The sequence below is a fragment of the Alligator mississippiensis genome, chromosome 2 (assembly GCF_030867095.1).
Source record: "Alligator mississippiensis isolate rAllMis1 chromosome 2, rAllMis1, whole genome shotgun sequence".
Classification (NCBI taxonomy): Eukaryota; Metazoa; Chordata; order Crocodylia; family Alligatoridae; genus Alligator; species Alligator mississippiensis.
The window spans coordinates 215,015,399-215,040,670 of record NC_081825.1 but is presented as its reverse complement, the minus strand read 5'-3'; the positions used below and the strand labels follow the sequence as shown (position 1 = coordinate 215,040,670).

The 25,272-nt window shown below is 40.6% G+C and overlaps 1 long non-coding RNA gene across 1 annotated transcript; it reads right to left on the bottom strand.

The window, feature by feature from the left end:
* Positions 1-16,252: 16,252 nt before the first annotated feature.
* On the bottom strand, positions 16,253-25,055 carry LOC109280456 (uncharacterized). Its single transcript, XR_002086780.2, has 2 exons — positions 24,969-25,055; positions 16,253-17,464 (listed from the first exon to the last, which is right to left on the bottom strand). It is a non-coding gene; the product is annotated as an uncharacterized LOC109280456 (long non-coding RNA).
* Between the last annotated feature and the right edge of the window lie 217 nt (positions 25,056-25,272).

Genomic DNA, 25,272 nt, shown 5'->3' with positions numbered 1-25,272 from the left:
TTAGGGGCCTAAGATTAGGCACACAGGTTTGAGAATCCTTGGCTTTATCTGCTTAGAATTTTTAAATCTCTATATATCACATTCACACATAAACTTTGTCCGAATGTTATTGTTTACTTTTATAAAGAAAAAAAGAGTCCCAGGCATCTGCCAGCATTTTTTTATGATTATTATTTTTTGCTTGTTGAGCCAAGCTAAAAGCTTATTTTATGTTTAAGGATTTTTTTGTTCACTTTATCAACATTATTTTTTAAAAATAGAAATATCTATGACACATTTACTAGATGATACAAACAACTATAGGGGTGGCCAATATTTAGATGCCTCCTTCAGAATTTTGATTTTTGCTTCTTCTGTTTTTAGAAAATGTTTCCTTCTCTGGAGTTGTTTGTTTCATGACAAATTACATCATTCTTTCCCCCTTCTGGGTTTAATTCTGTGAGCTGCGTTCAAAATTCACATCACTGGGTTGAATTTTTAAAGGGAGGCCTTTGGTCCAAAGCTCTCAACCACTCACACTGGACCTAAAAGGCCACTAGAAATAGTCCTGGCCTGCTTTGTTTCTCAGGACCCAGAATAGACACATTCCCTCTGGTCTCTGGTGAGATATGGATTTAGTTCAATAAGTAAATGTCAGCTGCAGAAGCAGTTGGCTGTAAAGACACTTTCATGGAAACTGGGAGTTTATGTCCTTCTGAAAGGCTATCATTATGTTGTTATTGTTGCACTACCCATATAGCATACTACATATAAAACAAAGAGCAAGATTAAGGCATAGGCAATATTGTTCCATCCCTATGACCATAATTCTTAGAGTCACATGATGATGCCAGAACCTCAAATTTCACTAAAAATAATTTTGTACCTTTGCTGTAACTACTGCAATTGTGTCTGCTTGAGTCTTCAAACAACTTGAAACAACAGTGCAAGATATGGGAGCTACCTCTGAAATCCTTGGGTGACAAGTGTCCCCACTGACATCATCCCAAATGAGGATTCTGTTGCAGTGTAGCTTCCTCATAGCCATTGTGGCTCTCCTGGGGTAATATTGGCATACACTTCTCCATGCACCTTGTCTTCCAGTCAGGTAGGTAGGGGCAGAGTGTTCTCTGTTTTTGGACAGACCCCAGTCTATTTGAAGAAAAAGAACATTTGAGGAGGGGCAGGTGCCAGCTTAGGATGAGTGGTGCGGGTGAGACCCTTATTCTTAGAAGATGGTTCTTGTGCGGAGAGCACTTTGCACTAACACCCCAAACAGAGGTGAGGTCTGAAGTAGTACAATACTATCAATAATGTGCCTCCATTTATGTTAATTCAGAAGTGCTCCAAAGAATTTACAGCCAACATAAATTTATTTCATGAAGCTATGGAGCACTTTAATACTATCCAAATCCTCTGCATCTACAGTATTCACCCATTCTACAATCCTGTTTAACAATCAGAATCATCTACCATAGGCTTGCTGCTCATAGTCCTATGCTGCTGGTTCATGGTTCTGTCATTCCCCGTTGAATGATATTTTTGCCCAATGTTTGAGCAGGATTAAACAAAAATTTATTGGCTAACTCTCAGGAACAATATTCTGCTAAACTAAAGTTGAAGGTATACATTACTTGCTAAAATAATGTGAAGCTCAATCCTTTACTCATGTATATAGACCTCTTGAAGTCAATAAGTGCATGCATTCACCACACCTGGTCTATGTTCATGCAACTTGATTCAAGCTACATGAACATAGAGTAGGAGCAGTTATGTACAGCTGTTCACTGGTCCTGGGAGCCTTTCAGGGAAACTGAAGTAAGTAACTTGAAGTTGGGGGAGGGATGGGCAGGATCAGGAAGGGCTAGGAGGTCAAGGGGGGAGGAGGGATACTGGTGTGTCCACGGGCAGGTTGGCAGGGTCAAGGAGATCTGGCAGGTCTGCAGGAGGATTGGTTTGGTGGGGCAGTGCGTGGGGAGGTGGCCATCTGGGGGTGGGGGAGTCAGGGGACTAGTAATAGCCCAGTCAGGGTTGGGAGGTTGAAAGAGCACATCCCTGGTGCTGAGGCAACCAGTTGAGCTTTCCCAATCTTGGGGCTGAGCTCTGAATATGTAGAGGCATTTAACATATTGGGTTAACCCATTCCCAATACAAGTTAGTTTACTTCCTCAGGTTAACTAATTTAATTTGAGCCTGACAATTCTGCCCAATTTAACTCCCTGAATGTTGCACCAGTGGGGTATTTAAATTGACGTAACCTTAGTACCCAGTGAGACCATGTCACAATGAGTAAATTTCTAGATTTTAGGGGCCTCTGAATGATGCATTTCAGTTGCCCTACTGCTAGCTGTGATGGCATTTCTTTCTTCTCATTAAATGGCAAGACTCTTCTAGATCTCATTTTTGTTTTGGAGGGAGGTGGAACAACTGATACAGTTTCTCTGATCTTAGAAAGATATGCTGTATTATTTCCAGTTTGGTTTCAGCTTTACAGATGCATGGAGTTGATGACATGTGTTTTCCAGCAGGCATCAGTGTATCCAGTTGGAAAGAGCATAGACTATTTTAAGGGTCCTGAGATCATCTGGACACACAAATGATTTGGGCTTTTTAAAAACAACATGGAATACAAATCCAGCCCATGTTATTTCTTAGGATAAACATAATTAAAACTCTAAAGACCCCAGACTGTTTGCAGAAATGTTAACTTAAATCTTTTTTAAATACACAAAAATGTATATATCTAGCAAGAGTACCACATATAATCACCTAATAAGACTGTAATGCCTGGATGTACTGTAGTCCCCAGTACATATGTGGAATCATTAAGAAGGCATGGCATTTCTTGTTTTAGAGTGGTCAACATTTTTAGATGAGAAAAAAGTCATTTAAAAACTGTATTTCATTAGGAAAAAGACTATTAAGCTACAGTTGACTAAATCTCATTTTGCCTAAAATTTGCTAGACGCTATTGAAAAAAAATTAGCCCACTGGTTTTCATGTGTCAGATTTGGATTGCTAGTTTTGATTTGAAAACTTTCAGATTTTGGATTGCTAGTTTTGATTTTTTAACCAGATCAGATAAAGGGAATTCCTCCAAAATCAGCCTTTTTTCAGACTTCCCATGTTCCAACTAAAACAAAAATCTTTTTTAGAGCCAGAAGGTTTCATGCTAAAATTGTATGGATATCAAGGGAAAGGACATCTTGTGGAAAAATTCAGAAAACAATACGGGTATATCAGCTAATTTACAAATTTCTAATTCATGGACTAAACATGCTTTTAAGTATTTTAAAATCAGAATTTGTTTTCTGATTTTCTTGGATTTATGGAAATTTCTAGGACAGTGGTTCTCATCCTAGGAGTACCTGCCAGGGGTGCACCACCACTGGCACCACCACCACTACCCGTGCTGTCAGGTGAAATTGCCCCATGCACCTCTATTTTCAAGAAGCACATCTGACCCAAATTGAAAAGTAGCTGCTGCAAAAAGCCATGCCTACCTGCATTACATTATGCAGATAAGTGCCTCCAGCTCTTTCCAGTTCAGCTTTGAGGTGTGTTCTGAAAACCAAAGGAAGTGGGGCTGTTCTGTCTGGTGGCAGTGGCATTCGTCTCCGGGGCACAGATCACCTGGTGGCAGTAAGCTGACTATAATGTCAGTATAATGATTTCATCAATTAAGAATATTAATTAATAATAAGATAATTGGGTTTATCTTGTCATGTTCATAATATATTTATGTGGATCTTTTTAAATGGGGTGCCACTATGTTTTAAAAAGTTTTCAAGAAGTTCTCAAAGTTTTTCAGAATCACTGATCTAGGATTTATGGGAGTTTCCCAGGACTGTGAGCTGAGGACTGCTTGCTTAACTCTAAGGAAGATGAAGTGTGTTGTGCACATAACTATCCCTCTTCATTTAAAATATTTATAAAACTTAAAGCTCCTTTGTGGAAAGGAAACAATAGTGACAGACATAATAGGGTTGAGGAGTTTCACTCACCATTGGTTTTTTGAAGATGTTTATGTTTGTTAAACAGAAGCGGTAGAACAATCCCAGAGAAGCATGAATGGAAAAGCCAGGAACATATTTAGGATAAGCACTAGGAAAAGCTCAGCATGAGAGCATTTGGGTTAAAAGGTTCCAGAAAAATGGTTTTGAACAATAAGAAAAGACAGTGTTTCTTATTGTTTGATTGACTCCTGATGTGGTCAGGGAAACAGAATTTTGTATTTTTTTGTAAGCAAACAGGAGTGGATGGATCACCTTACTCTATCATTAATTTGTCCTCATTGCAATAGTCTGTAAAGCCCCTAATTCTTTGATTAACCCCACAGCTTGTAACAATTGCTTGCTCTTCATTTTATGTGTGTCTTTCTTTCAGATTAAATCTAAAGTCCCCTGCCCCCCTCCCCCGGCAGGTTTTCTAAAATAAGAGTTTGTCCTTTCCTAAGTTTACCATGTCCTCAGTATTTATATTTTTTGTTGTGGTAGCACCTAGACATCCCAACCAAGACTGACACCCCTGGAGCTAGGCACTTTACAAACACATAATGAGAGAGAGTCCCCATCCCAAAGTGTTTATAATTTAAATAGACAAGATGGATGAAGGGTGAAAAGGGCCATAGAAGTATAGAAGCTTGTCCAAGGTCACAGAACATGCCCATGGCAGAGCTGTGAATAGAACCCACATTTCCTGACTCCTAGTCCAATGCCTTAACTAATGCATTATGCTACTAATATGCTGTCCCCCAGCTGGTTGCGGCTTTCCTTCCCAGAGGGGCCTGCATTCCAGTGGTGATGTTTGCACATAGCTGTAAAGCTTTTCAGGATGAAAGGTGCTATGCAAACCCTTATTATATGTTAAACATAAATAGGTGCACATTAGCCTTACGTGCATTCTTAGTTTTCTTTGGACAAGTATGTTTTTTGTTAAAAACATAAAATGCAGAGTGGATTCTAATGACTGACTGGGTCCTGTTAAAACAAATTGCATGTTTCAAAACTAAGGATGAAAGAGTTTCTATTATTCTACAAATTTCTAGCAGCGCTGCACCTTAAAAGGAATTTTATAGCAAATTTGTAGCTTTGCAATCAGCTTGTAAAGCAGAGGGTATTAAAAGGACATGTGTTCCAAGAACAAATGCATTCCATATTTCAGAAAATAATAAGTTACTGCTTGAACCCGGATCCCAACAGTGTGGGAAAAGGATTTTGTACCCATGGTATAATGATTTTGGATCCTGCTGTTTTAAACAGAACATTAGCTATTTAATTAGGGTGGCTAATCTGGTCTATGTTATGTTCAGTGAAAACCCCCCTCTTGTTTCACAGCAAAAAGCCACAATGCCTTACCTGCATTACACACTAATCACAGCATATGCAAATATGCAGAAATCAAGATCTTAATATAAGTGGAAACATGGGCGTAAGCACTGGCCACTTTGGGCCTTGGCCAGCCAGAAAGGCAGAGCCTGAAATATCCCAACAGTAAAATCTGGCAATAAAGATCAGAGAAGAAAATGCATATCTTTAGCTTATGCTGTCATTATAGTATGCAAACATCCTGTTTATGCAGTGAATCTTCTCATAGCCAGGAAGTAGATCTTCATGTAGTCTTAGAATTTTTCCTCTTGCTATCAAATCACATTTATGAGATTAGAAGGTATCTGGTGCAATGCATAGCTAACATAGCTTTCAACTATAAGAATTTTTAAGCTGTTGCAAATATTATTTATAGGAATGTCTGCATGCATATAGTTATACTTTAGTTGTATTAGGTGAAACTGAGTATAAAACAGAGGAATACTGTACAGACTATATAACCTACAGCTGCAAAGAACATATGTGCTATTTGTCGAGAAACAAGATCAGGCAATCACTAAAAATAAAGCTGACACAGGTAGAAACAATATATTCCTAGGGAGAAGATAATGAAGGTGATAGACTTCCTGATTTGCTGTAACTATTAAAATAATCAAATAATGGCTTGACATCATGGTGCTCAACCCTTTGGCTTGTGGTACCATGTCATTTGACACATAGGGCTTCCCACAGATTCAGAAATTTAGCAGATGGGTGGGGTGGCAGCATTAATTAATACAGCTCCAAAATTGTGGCAATTAATGCCTCCACTGTTCCCCCACCACCAAATGTATAGATCCATGGGGATGGACTAGATAACATGGCTCCATAGAATCACAGAAAATTAGGGTTGGAAGGGCCCCAATGAGGACATCTAGCTCAAAGCAAGACCATCCCCAACTAGATCGTTCCAGCCAGGGCTTTGTAGAGCCAGGCCTTAAAAACCTCCAAGGATAGAGATTCCACCACCTCTCTAACCTGTTCATCCATGCACTGGATCATCTCAGATCACCCCAGTGGCACATCAGATCACAGCCGTGAACTTATCCCATGTGCTGACTCCACATGGGATCTGGTCCAAGGATCAATCTCACCCACAGGACCTGATACATGGAGTGACCCCATACCACTCATCTGGCCTGTGGCCTGGAAAGTTGAGCAGCACTGACTTAGAACAGTAGGTCTCAATATTTTTAGACACAAGGTACCCCTTGTTAGAGACAAGGCACCCCTCAGAAAATATGAGCTCTTAGTTTTCACTATTCTTTTGACTACAGAAGTATAGTAGAGCAATTCTTCTGTTGCAAAGGACTCAGGAAAACACAACTGATCTGAGTGTTTTTGACACGATGGGTTCCTATTTGAAATGTCTGGGTTTATCTTTTAAATCATGTTTGCACACTTGACAGTGCTAATATTGTGTGCTGCGGCACCATGGTTGACAATCACTGACTTAGAATTTTTCAAGGGTGAGCCCAATGTTTACTTCCCCTGTGTTCAGCAATGGAAGGAATATTTATAGATCTGCATTCATGGCTTTTGAAAAGGACATTTTCCCCTTGATTTGTGCCTCAAACTCCCCTCAGTACTGACTAATGCACGCGGCAGATTTTAATGGACCACAACTGCTTATTAGAGAAAGAAAATGAAAAAAATGTGAATGCAACAAGGCAGAAAGAAGGCTTATAGTCATGTTCTCCAATGTGAAAAGGTTTAAATTAGGTGATACAAAAGCCAAAGATAATGCACTGTGGTACATTTTCTGCAAACTTGGAGAGGTATTAAGAACAGTGAAATCCTATCTCCATCCTATCCTCTCCATACATTGTATGCTTAGAGCATGACAAGATCTTGGAACGACTCTATTCTATCTTATCTAGGTTGTAATATCACATTCACCACTGTAGTAGCTGATTACCTTCCACTAGTGCATGATAAACATTTGTCACATGGAGTTTGACCTCTCATCCTCTCTTCAGTGGGAGAATGGGAATGTAGTGGAGTAGTTTGTTTTCAAATATTTTTATAATGCACATACAGTGAAGGATAATGAGGTCTGTGATGCTCCTTATCTCCTGAGGCAGTTTGTTCCATAGTCTTGGGCCATAGTCTGGTTCCACAGTCCTGAACCAGCCCTCAAGAAAGCTCTGCCTCTCACACAGATAGGAAATGAGCTTCATGGGGAAAAACTGATGAAATACAACACTAATAAAATAAAGAGGGTCAAAACTCTACCCCAAACTTCAAATAGAAACAGAAGACCTGTGAAGGGCCCTCTCAGGTTATCAAGTCAAGTTCTTTGCAATGATAGGTAACTATGTAATAAATATTTGCCCAAAAATGTCCCCTAGAACATCTTCTTTGACCCTTGTCACATACCACAGACCTAAAGCACCTGATAACAACTTTAAAAAGAACACTGAACAGGAAGACATAATGGCATCATGATATGCACCAATAATTTGTTAGTAAGGAAGGAAGTGGAATGTATCTTTTATAAGGTTCAACAAATGTAGAGCCAATTATCTTCTACTTTCACATTCTATTCTGAGGCCCAGCCATGATCAGAAGTAGGAAATACCTTAGAGTTGCAGGCTGAAGAGATTTGATTAGCTCAAAAAACACTGTACATTTGAGCATTTACTCAAAACCACCTTCCAAAACCTATCATAACTAGTGACCTAAATTGTTCGTTTATTTCCAACATACTTAATATGTAGCTATCACATTTAGACTGATTCCATGCTCAATAAGTATGTGTTCAGATGGTCTTGAGCTAGAACACTCTGAGAACGTGTACCAAAGTAATATTTTTCATATGATGAGGCCCCAAAAGCACTCTGTGGCTGTAACACAACAAATGTTCTTGTATGCAGAGAGCTTTTAAAATGGCTGATCACAAAAAATGTAACCCTTGTCTGATGTGGTATCAGACAGGGGCGCTCTAGGGCAAAGAGCATTTTGTGAGCATTTTAACAGCAGCAGCCCTGTGGCTGCCACACCCTGAGCTCAGGTGAAGGGGGAAATGGAGCCCCCACCTCACAAGCTTGGCTCCTCCTGCTAGGGTCTTGGCTCACAAGGCAGTGGGGGGGCTCCAATTTCACCCCCACCCCAGTTCTGGGCATGGTAGCCATGAGGCTGCCACTGCAAAGACACCTATGCATGACAGGGGAGGATGGGAGCCCCTCCCTGCCACATAAACCCAGCCCAGCTCCACCCAAGACCCCAGCGGGGATACTGAGGGGGGGGGCACATGGTAGGGAGGACTCCATCTCCCCCACCCTCTTCTGCTGACACTTGCAAGCTTGGGGGAGGGGGGAGGGAGAAAAGTGGTCTGGCAGCCTCCTGGGAGACTGCTGGAATGCTCCTGCCTGTTGGCTTAGGCCAGTGTAGGCAGGCTTTGAGTCCCCCCACACCCAACAGATGAATGTCTATTGTGATTAGTGGCTTTCTAACTCATGGCGCTTTGTGTAAAGTGCCATAGTTAGAGTGCCTCCCCGACAGGCTGTCTAAACATCTGTACATAGCCTGAGTCTTAGGTGATTTGAAATGCTTCTACTCACAGAAGGCTCATTTCCTTTTCCATTCTTTCTTGCCATCTGCAGAACTAAATATGAGAGAGAAAAGAAAGGAAAATTTCTTGAACAAATCTGTTTTCTCCAGTTTTATTTAAATAATGCCCTCAGCGTTCTGCTCCATGATTTACACAGTAAGGGGACCGAGTTGTGTTATTACATCAGTTCAATTTCTTCAGGGAAAAAGCCTCCAGATGTACTTGACTAAGTCATTAGTGCAAACATCCCATTTATGTAACATCATTCCCTAGATCAACTGTAAAGAGACACTGTTGATTTTGGCTACAGGCTTAGGAGTAGACAGACATTGCCACTTGATCTAAGCAGCTGTCTCCTCATTGCTCCAGCTGACTTCATTGTCATGGAGAGAAGTATGAACCTATAATGGATCCACAACATGAGCACCAATTCATCTATGCAGATGACTCATCTGATAAAATCACCATTGTAAAGTAAATGAAGGAGGAAAATAGTCTGAACTTCCTGAGGGAGTTTTCTTTTTACAGAGATCCTCTTTTTTTTTTTTAAAGGGTCAGATGAGAATTAAGTTATAAACAAATACTTAGGGCCAGATCCTCAGACCTTTACTTAAACTGAGCAATATTTTAGTCACTACATTGCCTTATTGCAAAGAATGGGAATACTTTTATTAGAGTAAGGTAAGGGAGAACAGTACATCTTTCCTGTAAGATACAAAAGTTATCTTCAAATTTTAGAAGTAAGTAACAAGTGTGTATGTAGGTTTATAAATATAACTTGTAATTATTATTATTATTATTATGATAATTGCCTTTTTGCCAATGAACAATAACATATTTTTATTAAGATACAGACAAATTAACAAATTACATTGAGTTAAACAGGGACAGAGATGGTTCTTCAATAACTGTCTGTCAGCCTGTTCTTACCTGAGGTAAGTGAAAGAAACTCAGCTCTGTTTCTTTCAGGATTAAATTGCTTTGGTTTAGCTTTCACTTACCACAAGGTAAAAGCAGGCACATGGGAAGTTGCCATTGGAAGCTCTCTTCCTTGGCATGTCCCACCTACTTTTTACTTGCTGTTCTTCATTTAGTGTTCTTCATATTCTTATGCTTTCACCCCCACTCATACACATGAAAAGTGACTAAATCTTGTTCTTGCTGGCAAATGCTGTATTTTTGTTTTTCCCATTATCATTCTCCTACTTAGAGTTTGTGAATTATATATCACTATTAAAAAAAATGATTGTGAATTATATATCAATTCTATCATTTAATTATACAATAATATTCAATATCTGATAATAATGTAATTAAGTGATGAACCTAATGTGTTTGCTATTACTATGAGGTTTATTACATTATAGGAAAAAAAACCATTCACAGGTAAACAAGTTCTTAAATAAAATAATTTGAATACATTTGAGCATCTGTAAGAAAGGTGGATGAGTATATGCTGACAAATTTTGAATACATCTACACTTTCCTCTCTGTTGAAAATCTGCTTTTGGGTGTGATTCAAAGGAATACTTTACATTTTTAATGCCCTGAACAGGAGAGAATTCATTGCTTTACTCCACATGTTCTGTCATGGTGGTTAAGATACAATGTAGCACATTTAGTTTCTGGACTATCACTCTCTGGAATTACCAACCTGATATTCTCATCTGAGGGATTTTGGAAGTTAATAATGATGGTGATCTGGTAGACCTCATGTTTAGGATACATAAGGTAATTTTTTATTCAAGCCTTTCAATCTCATCACACACCCATTCACTTCTTTAGGATAAAAAGCCTCAGACCTCACAAACCAGCCAATGTTGTAGGAAAGTATTTTCCAAGAAGATTATCCCATAATTGCTTATTGCAGGGTTCTTCTAGCTTTCTCCAAAGCAGCTTGAGCTATCTACTGTCAGATAGGATACCAAATTAAATAAATCTCTGGTCTAACTATGGCAGTTCCCATTTTCCTAATTTACATTACCGCAGCCAAAATCATCACAGTTTAATGAATTGAAGCCACTTATACCAAGGTGAATTTTAACCATTGTCTCTAATTGCAATTGTACTATATAGCTATTTAAATCATTATAATGCCCAGATGCCATACACTGAGGCTGCCATGTGCTTGAATACTGAATCTATCCTTTCTGATAACAACAGTTATTGCAATAGTTATTAAATAAAAGGCAAATGGCAGTGGTGATAAATTGCAATCCTGCCTGGTGGTATAACAAGCAAAAAGCAAAAGACATATTAAAATTTTCATTTGAAACCTTAATAAAGACATACTTGTATTAAAAATGCTGAATATTTAATAATTACACCTAAATAGTAGGTAAGCTAAAGTATAATGTAATTTCAACATCTGCTATGCTATCCACTAGAGAGGACATGTACTGTTCTTCCTACTGCTACAATAGTAGAAGAGAATCACAGCTATCTTTGTAACTCAAATAATTGCTCAATGCTCATATCCCCTTTGGTTTGCTGGAGAGGTAATGTATTTAATTGCATCATTCAAAAGCTCTAAATGTAAGTATAATAATTAAATCAATTCAAACCAGGTTTCAGAGCAGACATTTAAAAGTCGGACCAAAGCAAGTGTTCTCAATAAATCAAGGTTGCCAATCACAGGTGCTAATTAACACCTGATTCTAATTTGGTGACTGTAAAAGCCTGGTGATGGAGTACTATGTTTTTTGCAAACAAAACTAACATTACTTCTTGTAGTTTGGGGAACTGAATTCACCATCATTAAAATAAAAGATTTACTTTGTAAACCTTTAATCAACGAAGTGGATTATATACAGTGCCTATAGTTCCGTTTGCCCAACACTTTGTATAGTTTTGACTTCAATGATTTCAGATCAAATTTTCCGTGCAGAATGTCTGCTTCATGCTGAAGTGTTAAAGTTTTTTATACTATTTGCAAACTGAAAACCTAGGAAGTTAAATTCTATTTTCATTTATATTTATTCTACCCTTTTTGATTCAAGGGGATCTTCATTTAATACAGTGGGGTTCAATTGGTATATCAGAAAGCTAAATCTCTCCCAGTTTGTCTTACAGTTCACCAGGTACTAAGGAGATGTGTCTAAGCATGTCAAGAGTCCTACTGAAGTCAGTAGGCATTGTATCTATCCCTAAATACTAAGCAAGTTACAAAATGAATTCATAGTGTTTTTGCCTTTGGTTTTAAAAGTTCCTTCTCCAGTTTATACTGGACAAGTGACTACAAAGCTACCACTACAACTGACAATAGATGGAATACTTGTTGACATACTCAGTAGCAATGTAAAGGACTGAATAGATAAGAAAACTGACTTCCTCTCCAAACACAAAGGTGGTCCTTCCAAAGAAGAGAAGAGGTGCAACAAAATGTGTGCTTCTGTTACTCATGCTGTATCTCGTCAGCTGTCAGGGTCATCAATTCAGTAACATCTCTCATTATACCAAACTCACTTAAAATAGTGGAATGTGCTCTATAAAATTTTGCTCTCATATCTTTGCAGAACTAGATTACCAAAGTCAATGACAGCAGCCCCTGCTTATGCTGATCCTGAACTCAGCCCTTATACTGATCCCTCTTCAAACAGCAGATGGGTACATTATGGAAAGGTTACCATTACATAAGAGAGCCAAAATAAGCAATTCACTTAAAAGTCTTTACATTTATTATTCCCAATGACCTCAAGAAGACTGCATTGCATACAGAAGCTCGTCTAAGTCTATCCCAACCTTGCAGTTGGTTCAATAAAAGATATCACCCATAAAAACCCTTGCTTCTCATAGAGCACATTTACACATGCATTTACTCTGGCCTAAGTTCACTCTGGTGCAAACTACTCTGGTGTAAGTATTTTTGGGCACATGTCAACACATGCCAGGATTGGGGAGGAGATTTGCACCAAGTTTCCTGCAGTGGCGGGCAGGGGGTTCCAGACTCTGGCTGCAGCTGCCAGCACCTGGCAGCCATCTTTAAAAGCCAGCCCTGCTCTCTGCTCTCTGGCCAGCCACATCCCTGCCCAGGAGCAGCATGCCCAGTGCAAGGGCAGCACACAACAGATCTCTCCTTGCCCACTCTGTCTCCCCATGCCATGGCTGCTCCAGCCCCTGCCCCTGGCAGTGACAGCCAGCACCCCATACTGTTGCTGGCCATGGTACTGGCCCAGCTGACCCCAGTAGGCCCCCTTGTCCAGGCCCCAGGACAGCCATGCACCCACCAGTGGTAGCCAGGGCACTGGGTACAGGGAGCCCTGACTAACCATTTCCTCCAGCACTTCCTGCTATAGCTAGCTCACCTGTACTCCCAACTCCACCTGCCCACCTCCTGCACCATGCTCACTATAGACACATCAGAAGGACAAGTCTTTATTTCCCTCACATCAAACAGACCTTCCTTCCCTCTCCCTCCCCAATAAACAGAGCTCCTCCACCACCCACCCCACCCCACCCACCAATAATAAAAAACCCTCTTCCCTGTGCAAACTATATACAAAGTGACTTTTATGGTGTCCTGGAGTGGGGGACCATGGTGTGGGGGTGCCTAGGGGGCAGAGCCTGGGGGCAGGCAGCCAATACCTTGGCTTCTGCCTGTTCTCCCATGGGTGCAAACACTGTGAGAAGTGCGGTGGGCAGGGGGTTTGCCCAGGGGCAACAGTGGCCAGTGCTCCTTCAGCATGGGGGGGCTCCCCCTCCAGCAGGCACAGTACAGGCCCAGCAGGGCTGGCATGCAGTCCTGGCACCACTCCAAGCAGCTCTGGCTCCATACCCGTGTGGAGCCAGGCAAGCGGCAGGGCTGGGCCCAGCCAGGAGGGCTGGGTGGCAGGCACCCAGGGTGGGGGCTGGGCCAGGGGCTCCTGGTGGCTGGAGGTGGTAGATGGACCACCTCGTAGGCCCAGCCAGGGACCTGCTGCAGGGCAGTGCACGGCTGCCAAGGGGCCTGTGTGGCTAGGGTTGGAGGCTGGGCAGTGGGCAGCATGAATGTGATCACCAGGGCCAGAACAGTCTCCAGAACCCAATGGTCATTGTCCATGGCCTGCACTGCCTGGCCCAGAATTATATTCTGCTCCTGCAACACCTGGAGCCTCTTGTACTCCAGAGCCAGGAGCTGAGCCCAGAACTCCCAGTGTGCCTGGTCCCACACCTCCTTACATTAGTTCCTCACCTCCTTATGCCAGTCCCATGCAACCTCCCAGGCAACATCCTTCGCCCTCCAGGCCCATGTGTCCTCCAGCCAGTCCTGCAACATTGCAACCAGCTGCTGCAGGAGGAGAGTCCTGTCCTGAGTCCTCCTCTGGTGGCGCCACAGCATCCACAGGGGCTCCCAGCTGTAGGCAGTGGTGAGCCCTGAGGCTGCATTCCAGCTGCCAGGGGTGGCCTCTCTCCTGAATGCAGCTGTGGGCCCTGTAGAGCCGTGAGACAGAAGCTGTTTGCGAGACTTTACAACATTTCTAAGATACGATGCTCTGTACTAGGGGTCTGTGTGTTGCCTGGCATCAGATTGGAGGTTGGGCATGCATGGGTGGCCAGGGACCATGGTAAGTCAGTGGCTGTCAGCTGAGTCCCCCATCCCTGCTTGCTCCCCTGCGACAAGGAGATACCTACACCCATGCCCTCCTCACAGGGGGCCTTTCTGGGGAGGTGGTCCAGGTACAGGCCCCTCCCACACTGATGCTGCACCCTGAATGTGCCCCAGCTGTGCATTGTGGATGGTGCATGAGGACCTGTTTGCATGGGCTGAAGGGTGTTTGATGCACTATGCTCTGCTGCTGTTCACCATGGTGCCCTGGGTACACCTGAACCCCTGGTATGGGACTCTGAGCTATGACGGTGCAAGTGGCAGGCCTGGGCTGCCCCACAACCTCTGCTGCTGCCTGGAGGGCTGCCTGTGGCTGCATTACACATCCCTGCCCCCTACAGCTAAGGAGACATCGCTACCAGCATTGACACATTCCTCACCATGTGAGAGCCCCATGCCTGCCTAACTGTGGGAGAACAGACTGTTTAATAAAGTTCTGCACTGTCTCCCACCTCTCTGAATGCTTTGTGGGGGAACCCAGGGCCAGGGCAGTGCAAGCAGGGTGGGCAGGGCAGGGAGACATGCGCTGTTAATGGGCAGTAAATTATGCTAATGCACAGCAACTTGTCTCCTATAGACATGTCCATAATGTCCATGGCATTTAATATTAGTTCATGTTTTGTGTAAATGTAAACAGAGTAGTTGCCATGATATATTTTACCATGGTAATATGTAAGTTTTCTAGAGTCAGCAAAATTATACTAGAAATAAACTTAACCTGTAGCTGACCAAGTATAAGTTTGGTTAAAAAAATCAATCCTTTCTGTATGTGTATATGTACAAGCACATGTGTACAGAATACTTTCACTGAAAGATATTCCTTTTTTTTTCTAGTATACTTCACTCAAGTTCTTTGAAAGATCATTTTGAAAACAAATATATTTAAGGGCAGGGACACAAAAAATGATTGAAAAGCAGCACAGGCATTTGTAATATCAAATGCAGTGCAAATTTGCTGGGTTTTGTGCCACAAAGCACTTCCAGTTCATTCTTAATAAGTTCAAATTTGCACTCTTTGCACCCCTTCTCCAGAAACAATGCTTCCTTTATCTTGTTCTCTTCAAAAGTGCCTAATAGGGAAACCTAACTTATCTGCTTCATCTTAAAACTGGAGCTGCCTGTCAAGTCTTGACAATCTTCAGATTCTTTTGGAAATAGGAAGCAACCTATTGTGTTCAAATTTGCTCTTAGTGACAGGTGATCCCATAGGAGCATCTAGTTAGAAAATAATTGATAGCACTTTAAACAGAAAAGATTGCAAATCAGGTATGACAACTTTGCATTCAATGGCAACTTTAACACTAATTGTGCAATTAAGAAATCAGCTTCTAAAGGAGAAAAATTTAAGGGGAAGGAAATGAGAATGTTGCAGACATTTTCATTCTGATGATATTTTCCCTTTAAAAGGCAGGATTGGAATAAGTAGTAAATTAAAGGGATGGGCCCAAAGCAAAACCTCCAATCCAAATACTTAGAACTTCAAGCCCATCTGTAATTTGTTATAAACAAGTCATGAGACATAAGTGAAACAATCTGGATGCAGGATAAAGACTCGATCCTGCTACTTATTTGAAGTTAACACAAAAGCTGTCATTGACTACAAAAGCATTTGGATCAGGCACTGAGATTCCTACACTGGCAAAACTTCAATCGTGTGGTGTGTGTATGTGTGTGTCTGTCTGTGTGTACATACATATAGATATATATAACCAGTGTTAGGAATTTTTAACCCTCATTCTTATAGCAAACTGTATTACCAGATGTCAAAAATGAAGATAACATGGGAGGAAGTTTATTTTGATGAGGAAATCCCTAAATATTGTTGAAAATATGCTTGGAATGGTTAATTAGTATGTAGGGGCTTTGGAGGAAATGATATCTTGCAGCTTGACAATCATCTTTTTGCCAGGTTTCCCTTCAATTTATCTCTTATCTGCAGGAAACTGTCTCACAGCTTCTGAATCTGCTGTTGGCTAAAAAGAGAAAAAGGACAATGACTCATTACTGGGCAGCAGTACAAGTTCTATTTGGATTCTAAATTTCCACATTAATGCTAGTTAATGTCATATCTAATGTACTTCAGCCTATCCAGGGGATATCCAGGGTGGGCTCTGAAACTAAGCAAAAGTGAAAGCTCCTTCATAAAATAACAAACAGTAAATTAAAACAGGAGATAAGACCCAGGGGATGAAAACACTGAGTAATACAAAAAGTATTTGCTTCTTTTCCTATGACTAAGGCATCAAAAATGTATATTATTAAATAAGTGAAAGTATTGTAAGCTGGCAACTAACTGGTGACAGGATACAGCAACCGATACCCACTAAAGTGACTTCTGGAGAGAAACATTAAGCATGCTGATTGCTGAGACTGGTGTTTTCAGGAGTGATTAAACAATGCAAACATTTAGAATTCCTTGCTCTACAGCTGTCATCATTGTTCATTGGCAATAAAGAACTGGTGGTTATCAATATAAAGGGTGATGTTCAAAACATTGAGAGACAGCATACGTAGCTTCGTAGTTCATACTTTCAGCATACATAGCTCATACTTTAAGAGCCAGAAAAGCACGGAAATACAGGCTTTGTTCCAAAGCATTTAAGTAGTCCTACTGTGAGGCTTAAAGTTAAGCATGTGCTTAAATGCTGAGCTGAAGGTGAGGGCTGGTATCTGGGTGTGAGAATGCCTAAGTCCCATATCAAAAGCACTTCAAGAGTTTTAAAAAGTTGAAGGAGGTGGAAGGAGTTGAAGGAGTCATGTGACTCTCATTTCCTGACCCATCCTGGTTGTTTCAATGTTCAGAGGTGTGGCTTGATTTGGGTAAGAACCTAAAATTCAGCTGGTTTCTCAAATACTACCCCAAAGGAAAATATTACATAAAACCACGATCTAACTGTGTAAATATTTCACTGACTGAATCCCAAATGCGTCATGCGTCTCACATTTTTCTTCCTCCAGCTCTCCCCATTGCTGAGTTCACATCTGAAATAAGGATACACAATCAGTATGTTAATAATCAAGAAGTCTGCTCACTGCATTATACAGACATTAGAGGAATTTCTTCCACTGTCTGATGAATATTATAAACAGGCCCGTTTGTATTAACATATCCTTATGTAGCAAATCCAAAAGTGACAAACCAAACAGTTTCAAGTGGTTACATTCCATCTCCGAAAATCCCAAGTGTCGCACATCATTAGAAACCTGCATCCTGAATGCATGTGCGGGAAACAAAGAATGGCAGCACCCCATAATCAGGCAGAATATGCTCTATATGTTGAAGCAGATGATTGCAGCAAGGTCTTTAAATTGCCAAAGGAATACTGAAAATGCAATCTGGTATTGCAGCTGCAGAGCCAGAAATATTGAATCAGTTACTGAGCGGGAAGACATTTGTTCTCAAGAGCGACACTGCAGGAAGAGTTTACATCTGAGTCATCATCTTTGACAGGGTGTGTGTCCATCTTAAAGCTAAATGGCACAGCTTCTGCAAAACATTTGGGAGAGGTTTCAAGTCACTGTGGGCTTGATCCTATGCCCACTGAAGTCAGTGGAAATACTCACCTTGATTTTAATGGACTTTGGAACAGGCTGTAGCTATGTTTCACCCATAGGAATTGTATTATTAAAATCTCAGGACAGAGAATAAATTTGCTATCAATTTGTATACACTGGCCCTTACTAAAATCTCATGTATGATGTCCCCCAAAGCAAGATATATACTTCAAAGTCAAATAAAAAAAGAAAAATCCTGCCCTGTTCATCCGTCTAAAACAGGCTCTATTTTAGACAAAGCAAAAACAAAGTGGAGGAAATAGCAGGAAAGGGAAGACAAGGGTTATTTGAATTAAGTCTATGGCTATGGTTTCTTCTGTGCATGTCTTGATGGTTTCCTTGGGTCAGTCCTGAAACTTTCCACTGCAGGTCAAATGCTTAGTCATGCATCCACTGGCTCCAGCCCGTAGCAGTCTCAGCCCACTGGGCATGGGGAGATCTCTCAGAGCACAGCTGTGCGGCATGAAGTGACTGTACACTCATGGCAGGGGTGGGGAGTCTGGACTCATGCCCTCTTTTTCTTCTACTATGGTCAGAGATCTCATAGTCATGAAGCAGGGCGGGATTTTTCTTCATGAAAGTCATTCATATTATTTGTTTACATCTGGAGACAGAAGTGCTGGGATATTAAAGCACGCTGGACTCTTGTGAAGAATGTGCAAACTTCTAGCTGCTGGAGTGTTACATCCAGTGTGCTGTCTTCCTTTTATATTAGAGAACTATAAAGCCTAGCAATGCACAGTTAGGGTGCCATGAGCTGACAGTAAATGAATATCCCCAAGATTCTGCAGACCTCACAGGGCTAGCTATGTGGTTCAGATAAATATCTGCCATGTCTAGAGGATACTTATTTTAAATTTTTATGAACTGAGTCACTCGGACTAAAAATTATGAAAGAACAAGCTTTCTCATGAGATTTCCTGTTCTTGCTGCTTCCAGTATACCGGAAGTATCACAGGAACAGCGTTTCTTGTGATATTTTATTACTTCTGCTTTTCCTCCTGGCCAGAACTTGGAAGTGCAGAGGTGCATGGAAATGAAAAAAAAAAAAATTGTGGCTGGGGGACAGGTCACAGGACATTTCAGAACAACAACAAAAAAGGCCATTCGTGTACAGTCTTAGGAGCAATTTCAGATCAGTTCTTGTTTTAATCAAAAAAGTTCCCTCAACATAGTTTTAAAACTTACCAAGTCAAAGCTGACATCAGTTTGTATTCAAATATCAAGTATTTGTGGTTTAGCTGAAAGGACCACTGGTAAGTTCCTGTAAAGAAGTGACTTCTGTTTTCTAAAAAGTTTAACTGACACAATACATCATCAAAATAGCTCCAGACAAAAAATATTTTTGAAACTGTGGAATCAATGAAGCTCACAATTGAATCATTTTTGCATTGCATAGTATGATAGCATGATTAGCTGTACTTGCTAACATACAAATCTAGGCATCTCATTTGCAACAAAGCATTTAGCAAATGCAGTCCCTTCTCTTGCTCATAAATTGCTTGTGAACAGACAGAACTTTTCTAAATTTGCTATTCAAAATGCATCGTGGGAGCATTTTTCACTCCAGGTGTTATTTGTGAAAAATGTGTTGCAAGCATTGCCTCAAGCATCACAATCTCCTAGTTAAGACTGACAATGTAAGTCACATGGTATTGTTATGGTTTTTGATTGGCTGGAAATTTATATTAATAACTTCTGCTTCTGCCTAAAAGAAATTATTTTTCACGACAAAATGTATTCTGCTCCATGATTAAATGAAGCTTACCTACTAGCCAAAAAATTGCTCTTTTCTTAACAAAACTTTATTTGCAGGAATTTTGGCAAAAACTCAAATAAAAGGGGTGTGAGGACAGCTTAGGAGAATTTCTACTTAGAAACCAGGTAAATGTTTTCTGAGTTCTTCTAATTTATCATCCTATCTAGCCCTAAGAGCATGTTGCTCATTTTAGATGAAAACCCATGACAATTTGCTAAGGCTGTGCCAGTGCCAGATGTGATAATCACATATCCACACTTTTAATAGCCTCCGTAAGATGTTCTGCATGACAGGTTGTATTTGCCTCACTCATGTGCGTAGCCATATTGAACTCAATGGACAATTTCAAAATAAGGACATTAAACTGGATTTGACTCCAGGGGGCTGATTTTCTCTACCTCTGGTGCTTATGAGAGCCAAATGCTTATAGTGATACAAGAACTGATTGCATGTACAGGACCCCACATGCTCAATGGCAAAACAGGACCAAATTCTGCATACCATAACAAGATGAATTTACTTTATTGCTGTTGCCATTTCATTCCTATCCATTATGCTTACCCGACAGCCACAAAAGCACACTGAAATATGGCTCACAGATTAAAATAGTTATTGTTGTACAGTGTGTTAGGTGTTATCAAGGACAGGCCTTTTAGGGCTTTATTTTTTGTGCTGTACTCTTCTTGTGGCCTGGCTTTACTCCCCAGGTGACTGCTCTATTTAACTTGCCAGGTGGCCTAAGTATGAGTCTTTTTTCTCCAGTGTGTGTCAAGGAAAAATGATCATTTGTAGCCAACTTCGCTGGCATTTCTTCCCAGCACTGTAGGCCTCCACTGCCATGTAATTCTCCAGGTGGTCTGATGACCAGCCTACACTCCCTACCTACAAGTTGGAATCTAAGGTCATGGAGAGATGCATGTTTGAAGCACTCAAATTTCACTCCAATTTGATTCAGTTGCCTTCCCTTCCTCACTCCCCCTCACTATCCATGCACAGCTCCGTTCCCCTCCCCACCCCTACCCCCACTGCATGGGGAAACGGGGGGAGATCAGGGTGGACAGCACATGAAGAAAATAATTAAGGACCTGTATTTTAAAGAACAACCTAAAAGACCTCTTTTAAACATTAACTTCTGTATTCAACGATACAGTCTCTTGTTCTGTAGAGCAAGACATGGCCTGGGGTTTGGAAAGCAAAAACACTTATAGACCAGTAAAATAAAGTTGCCTCTGTTGAACGTGCTTTCACACGATGTAAATTCTTATAAGGATGGTATCTTACTTAAGCCTTAGTCACCAGAATCTTCAGGATTGCCTAAATAACTCCCCATCTCTGCCTTAAAATGCACAGTAACTTAATGGCCATCCTCTGGGCTCCTCACTCCATCCCTGGTGAGGCAAGTCCTCTTGATTTCAATGGGAATTTTGAAATCAATGGTAGTTTTGGTCAAAAAAATATATAAGAATGGCATTACCTGGGATTGGCTGTAATACAGTAACATTTCTTAATAACTCATAGTTGGAATATATAATATAATAATGCAATATCATCTAATGAGGTTTTATTTTACACTACTGAACCAAATGGGATATAATGGAGAGGGACGGGAGGGACGGTCCAGAAGCATATATACATCCCTTTCCAAGATACTTCTGAAAAAGCCTGAAACAGTGACTGTTTTTCATGTTGCTTCACAACCCTGAAGTGTTAATAGTACACTCACAACAGAAAGTTTCAATGTGCCTTAGTAACTATTGTGGTCGGATAGTAAAAAGTTTGAACAGCTGCAGATTCCATGTCCAATCTCTAGCTTCGTTTTTGCTTCTTAGGCTTGCATAATAAATACAGGAAAGCTTAAGCAAAGAAACTGAATATCATTATCAACATTATTATGTGAGTAGATTGCAAACCATTCAGCATTCTAAGATATATCATTCTACTGAGAAATTTTATGGCAATCTTCTTGAAAGCCCTAACAATTCTGAGATTAAAATTAAACTTAGATGCTAATGTTGGTCTCTGAAAATGGAGTGCTTGCTAAAGTGATGCTGAAGGGTTCCAAAATCATCCTCTTGCACTGGAAAAGTGGCATTAAATAGGGTTTTGTTGAGACTTTTCTGCTGACGTTGGTCTGTTTACAAGCCAAAAGATGATTTTTCTAACTGCCAGCCATGCAAATTCTAACAGCATAAAGTAAAACTTAAGGAAGAGTCCAGACTGCAAACCTCAGATCCCATGTAGGGATTAGAGACTTCATCAAAGTTAAGAGGCATCCAGAAGCAGGGATTTAGTCTGTCCAATTCTTTAGAAAGAAGCAAATTTCAAAATACAAATCTGGTTATGTTGATATATTTCTGTGACATTTGGGAATATTTGGGTCTGAGGTTTTGTGTTGATATTTCATTTACCTGTGTTTCTCATTTGTTGCAATTTTTGTGTCTTTGTTTTAATTCTTCTTTAATACTTTATTGGATATGGGATTTTCAATTAATTCAGTGCCCCCAAACTGTCTTTAAATGGAAATAATTAACTGACTAAAAAAAAAAAATCAGTAAAAATGGTTTTGAGTCAGCTCAAGATAAAAAGATCTGCAGTCAAAACCTGCCTGGTACTTTTGTTGATAATTCACAAATCCCTGACAGCTATAGTCATTGTGGTTAAAGCATAGGACTGAGATGCAGGAAATTTGGGTTTAATACCCGTTGGTGCCACTAGTTCTCAGTAACCTTGAGTAAGTCATTTAACTTATCTATTTATCAGTTTTCCTTTATGTATACAATAGATAAATCATACTTCCATACCACACACAACGCTTTTTAAGATAATTTCATTAACGAATCTGAGTCTATCAGATATTATGGTAGTGGTAGACTTTCAGATAGACATTATGGACACAGACCAGTGGTGCTCAACATTTTGGTAAAGCTGGCCGGATCAGACCCTGCATGCCAGAGTAAGGCCCCATGCAGTCTCCCTTAGTCCCACTCCCCAGGACTGGGGCCCCATACCACTTCTAGCATGTTATCTGGCCTGCAAGGCTCCCCACAGGTCTGGAAATTTGTCAGAAGGAGAGCATCCACTGCTGCTACCAATCTTCCATCACTAAATTTTTGAACGGCCGAACAACCCCAGGGGTCTGATAGCATGGCTCTCTGGGCCAGATTTGGCCCACAGGCTGGGGAGCATGCCTGACATAGAGGAATTGTAAATTCTCCTTGGTTCCAATTTAACAAAGCATTTGTATAACTCGAAGCATTATCTTAGATCCATCTCTATTCAACAAGGCTTTTAAGCACATGCTCAAAGTTAAGTGCCTATTTTGGTATTCTTCTGAATTGGGGCCTTTGACAGTAACAATGCCAGATATGATTCAAAGACACCCACTCAGAGCATGTATTCTTTGAGTATAATTGCATTTCAGGCTGTGTAAAACCAGAAAATACAAACAGCTTGTATGTGCTTCCTGGAATCACTCCACTGGACATCAAGAGAATAGCTGCAAACAAAACAGAATGATCATGACAGGTCAAAGACAACAAACACACACTCTGTGGCCACACTGCAGCTGTTAGCCACCTGAAATCGCAGAAAAGCTTCCTAGCCTCAACAGATCTGCTCAAAAAAATCATCGTTGGCTACACAATTGGAAATGTGGCTCACACAACTCAACACCCTTAATGAGGACATCAAAATGCACATAAATGTCACCAGACACCCTGCTAAAGGCACAGAGAAGGATTGGTCAGCTTGGAGTTTAAATCACCTTCAAATAAGAGTCAACAGGTCAAAATGCAATATGTGGAAGTGGGATTGCTTTAACATCTGGGCGCACGTGGCTGTGGTGAAACGTAGACCATGGAACTTGGTTGGTCTGCTGATTTGCTAGGTCCCAGGGGAGCTGTGCATCATAGAAGTCTTTGCCAGGGCTACAGACCAGGCTATATTATATGTCAGACACTGGAAAATTCTATAATTGTGCTATAAGGACATGAGAAGAAGAAAAGCACGTATGTTATGCTGAACAAGGAAGTGACTCAGGCTGAATTTTCAATGATTGTGCAGCAGTTTGGAAACCTGTTATTTTCTTGTCTTTTCTGACATTAGTTACTCTCTGTGTGAAATTGTGCCTTTGGGTATACTTGTACCGCTCCCATGGACTTCAGTGCAGTCACATTCTTCAATCCAAAAGCAAAATTTGGAGCAGTTCAAGTGTTGTAAAACACTCATGCAAGGGATGAGTGATAGAATACAGTTCAGACCAGAGGGTAGCCTGAATGAAAATGCTGGATCCAAATGTCCCAACTTATTTAGATAAAGTGAGGACCCATACGGGACTAGACAGTTTAAGCTCATCCATGTAAGTTGGAACTGAATTGGAATTGTAGCCCTTAAATGGTGGCTATTTTATCAACACAACAAAATGACTTGGGCAAGATACTGCCACAGTTCAGTATTTACAGCCGCTCTCTCATTCATTTAGCAAATACTTTTTAATACACTTGAATAAAAGCAGCTCAGAACTGGAGACATTATCATCAGTGTGGATCACAGGATCTAACACATTTTGGAGTTAGTTATCAGTTGCAGTAAAATAAACATTTTATAAGCCTCTATTCTTGTGCCATATTTGGAAAAGCTGAAATGCTATCACCAGAACAAATGCTTCTTTCATTGGCTTTCTGGAAATGTAAAGTTCATTTAAAGCCTAGAAAATTAAATTGTGTTCGTCTGGGAGACGGCATGTAGACAAAATCTGCTTCAAAAGTCAGAAGGCCCCTGAGTCAGAGGAAAGTTCAATTAATTTGTCAGAGAACTGAAAACAGATGATTTCAATCAGCACAAAAAATGACTTCATGGCAAGAGCATACTGAAAAAGACAGAGTTTGATTTCCAATATACAAACAAGTGGCCCCCTAAAATTAAACTGTGCTTTAGCAGTATTCCAAAAATATTTCAAGAGCAAGACTTTTTGATGTCTTGAGTAAATGAAGTTAGAATGTGAAGTTCAGTTTTGCTTAGCTACAATGGAAACCTTGATGGAAAGTGATAACAGACAGCCCCTTCTCCCCCCATCCCACTTCCTGTTCTTTAAGCAAAACAGTGCCATGCTGGCTTTCATGAATGGTCAAGCTTTCTAGTGAACTCATTGGCTAAGCCTTTTCTGGGACTCACCAATCAGATGTTTTGGATACACCCACAGGATCTGTGTGAGGCCTCTGTTTCTGCTGTGAATGATTTTTGCCTCCAGTCTCATACCTTGTTGAACCTCTCTCTCTCAAATAGGAAATGACGTGACTTTTTTTAAACAGACCATATGAGGGTTCTGGTATAATTGTATCATTCTTGTACTAGAGCTGTGGTTACTTCCAATAGCCCACAGGCTTCCCTCCTTGGTTCTGTGTTGACTTTAAGGATCTTATGATAGCAAAAGAGTTGAATAGCTATAAATTCATTTCTTTGCATGTGGCTGCGGCTC